We start from the raw sequence: 4105 nt of genomic DNA on the forward strand, positions 1-4105 counted from the left end.
TTCGAAAATAAATTTATACAGACAAGTTGATTATTTGGTGTGGCATACAGAGAATGCAGTGCTGGACGCATTAAAAGTTGCAGATGGTTGCTCAAATAGATATAAAATAATTGCAATGTGCAAAAGTAGAAAAAAATCCCCAGAGGGCATAAAATTGATAAAAAATAGTAAAATGCATTAGATTAATTGCCTACTAAGAAAAATAGAAAACATGTAGGGCTAGAGGGGTCAGACAAGTAAAAGCCCCAACATTTTGGGCGTGAGCATGTAATGAAAAAGGGGCGAAGTGCCCCGGCCTTATTGCAAAATAAATTATAGAGTCGGCCAAGAGTTACTGACGCTATACAGTTAGTGGCGCCATAGGCTGAATTAACAGTTGAAGCACCGCTCACAAAGTTCAGTGCAAAGCACTGAGAGAACAGAAAATTGAAGTTAGAGTAGGCAATAAGCGCAACAGCGCAGGCAAAATACGCGACAGCGCAGATAGGCAAAAGGCCCCCTGTCCTCGTTCAGTACTTTTCCCAATTCAGGTACTTTTTCCCTACTAGGCGGCGCAGGAGGGGGTGCTGGAAGGGATGACGTGCCGAAGATAAATCTCCTTCAAGTGATGAACGGCCGTAGAGACCGTGCAGTGGGTAAGGTTGCGGATGTTCGCCCGCGACAGCCCCAAGTACTTGAGCACGGGGCCGTTAGCCGGGCCCCACGCCCCGAGGGACCCGACGACGAATGCGTCCAGGGCGACTATCCAGCCGGCTTTCTCCAGGTGCTCAGCGATGGGGCCGTACTTCGAGACCTTGGCGGCCCGCGCCTGGTAGAGGGCGGCCCACCCGTTCTCGAACGGACAAGTCACGTCCAGGATGACGACCTGCTTTCCATGGTGATTGATGAGCAGGGCGTCCGGGCGGAGGCGGCGCAGGGAGTCGGGGACAGCAACTGCAAGGTCGGGTGGCATTAGTTCAGAAAAGGGCACTGGCTTGTCTACCTTTACTGTGACTCCTTGCAGGCGTCCCCGGCTGGCCAGGGACTGAAGTAGGCTCTCCTGGATCGCGTTGTGGCGGCGCGTGATGCCCTCCGCGAGGGCCGGCGGGCAGTGGCAGAGGACGTGGGCCGTCGTCTCCGCGTGTTGCCCGCAGCGCCAGCAGAGGCTTGAGGCAGTGGCAGCAGGGCCTCGGAGGCAGCCGCGCAGGGGCAGGCCTCCAAGCCGCGCACGGTGGATGAAGCGCCAGTCAGCAAACCTGGTGTTTCTGCCGTGAGTGAGGAAGTGATTAGAAGCGGGACTAGCAGCCACCACTCGAAATACCTTTCCCTGATCTGGCTTCTTCTGGAGATTCGCTCTGTACGCTGACTGGGCTGCCTGGCGCAGGACCCTGATGAGGTGGCCGCGCGACTCTGAATCCACGATGGTCACCCGGCCGTCGGCCGGGACATGAAGCTCGAAGGTCTCCTTACGCTCCGAGTAGCACCAGCGGAGGCCGGGGAGCAGCTTCGCCAGAAGCTAGGTGGCCCGCCGCGCAGCAGACCAGACCGAGGCGATGTCGCCCCCGTCTCTGGGCCACGCGCCGTCTGAAGCGCCTGAGAGGTAGGCCGCATCTTCTGCGTGGTGCGCTGGTGCGTTGCGGCCCAACTTGCGTCGGACCACTAGGCGCAAGCTCGCAGCGGCGACTTCCGCGACGACTTGGTCCGGGCAGCTCAGCAGACGAAATGCATGGGCGATCGACGAGATGTCTGCCGTGATGGAGAGGGGCACAAGTCCAGCGCCCCCCCACGACGGAGGAAGGTAGACGATCTGTGCCGACGCGCGCACAGGGACGTTGAGGACGGCCTTGGCGAGCTTCTTCAGCTCCCAGTCAAGACCCTCGACATCCTTCTTGGGCACCCTGGCAGCTGAATTGTAAGCGGCAGATGACAAAGGTTCTTACCGCCTGCAGCTTCTGACACGGCGCCAGGAGACTGTTGGAAATGCTCCTGATGTCCGCGGCGCAGCTCTTGATGGTGTCGGCTGGGCTCTGGTCCACCTTTCATCCCGTCGGCACGCCCAGGTGTTGGTAAGACTCACCCTTGCGGAGAGCTGGCATGCACTAAGCCGGCTTGAAGGCAAGGCGGATCTAGTCAGCGACGTCGCCGCACAGGTTGAGCAGCTGTTGCAGGCCCTGCGGCTAAGAGATGAGGCATAGGTCGTCCGCGTACGCCACACAGTGGCGGCGCGTTCCATGCAGAAGACAGCCCAGTCCTGACAGGGAGGCGATGGCACGAAGGATGAGCCCCATCACGCAGTTTAAGATCAGGGGGGAGATGGTGTCCCCCTGCTTGATCCCTGCCAGGACCGGGATGGGCCTAGTTGAGCCGGTGAGGTGGCGGACGGAGGTGGTGTTGTCCGCGTAGTAGTTGGTGACAAACGCCAGCTCGTCCTGGCTAAGACCTGCTTCCTGCAGAGCGTGTAGAAGGGCGCCGTGCGGCACGCTCCCAAACGCGTCGAAATGACCCCTCCGGTAGATCTAGGTATACGAAAATCCCGGTAGTTCTAGTGTAGTAGGTTGGCAAATGACAGATTGTCTAGTTGGTTTTGTTGATGCTGTTTGCAGGGTGGATAAGGATGATGATGGGGAGGAGCATCTTTCTTGTATATCTGAAACAAGAGTATGCAGCAAAAACTCTTCTTTGACACAGCAAATGTGAGTGATATTTTCTTAAACAGGTTTTTTCAGTATACACAGCATACCCTGCCACTATTTACACAACAGCCACTTCTAATCACAGCTCCCATGTCAATATCATGCTTTCAATTGCATTGCACCCTTGACGATACTGTTGAGCTCCAGAATCGCTAGCCAAAGCTCCAGCACGCTCACACAGTTTTAAGAATGTATTATACCTCTGTTAAGGTGTGAGAGGTTTTCCCCCTGTCTTTAACTGGATTATTTGAAATCCGGGAATCATCATCTGGATCTGTACCAAATGCATCAGCGGCAGCAGTCCTCCTCCATTTCTGAGGAACATCTTCCAGAGAGAAAATATTTTGGCCTGTTTAAAACAGAATTTAAACATGTACAAAAAGGATAAAATTAAATCATGCACGGCAATCGTTGAATAAGTCTTAAACCGTGGAGTCTGCGACTGAACATCATGTGAACACAAGGCAGTTTTCTGCTCCTGTGAAAAGCGCAGGTGCACTTTTCACAGTCAATTACAGCCGAATTGGGGAGAGAATCCATTTTCAGATCCTGTTTGTACTGTTGTGCAAATAAAGTCGCAATAAATTTTGTACACACAGCAATCATATGAGCTCGGACGGGATCATTATTGTTTATAATGTAGGGAACTTTCATTTTTGAATAAAAAGTGGTGAGACGGTTGCGGTCAGTCGATATACCATGCAGCATCAGATAATGATGTGTATCGATTTACATATCTCTTTAAAGCACATAGATTGTAAACTTTCATTGCAGTTTGTTGTTGATACACCATTTGTACACGCCTTGAGGCTGTCGCAACCTTTCCAAATAACTTGAGATTTGTGCCAGTACTCATTAAAATAATCCATAAATGTCTTACAAGCTCCTGCTTCTAATTCTGAGTACACTTCTTTGTACTCCTCCTCTGTTTTTGTTTATACTAGTAGAATCCCGGGTGAAACGGTTTGTATACAACTCACTAAGGAATTTTATTACAATTTATAGACTTTTATAAAATTGAATATGATTTTGTACACGGTAATATAACGATATAAAGGGTGTTTTACAAATGTGTATGATATTTGGTAAAACTTTATACAATTATATACAGAGGCATGTATACGTTTTTATAAAATCAAATACTACGTATATACAATAAACGTGCGATATATAAAGCGACGTATATTAGAGCATCGTTGTAACTCACGCATGTATACAGCCACATACATGTGAATAAATGCCACCTTGCCCTACATTAGAATGTATACAGGCACATACACTCATACAGCGACTAGTAACGTTTCTGGGCACTCCCCTAAATGTAGGCAAAATGTGATTGAGTTCTAAAATGCAGCATAACTTGTAAACGGCTACACATAGGGAAGTGAAACAACCACTATCGTGCTCAGGGCAAAAAGATGATTCGGAAAACA

This window comes from Frankliniella occidentalis, unplaced genomic scaffold (genome assembly GCF_000697945.3).
Source record: "Frankliniella occidentalis isolate FOCC.00 unplaced genomic scaffold, Focc_3.1 Scaffold64, whole genome shotgun sequence".
NCBI classification, from domain to species: Eukaryota; Metazoa; Arthropoda; class Insecta; order Thysanoptera; family Thripidae; genus Frankliniella; species Frankliniella occidentalis.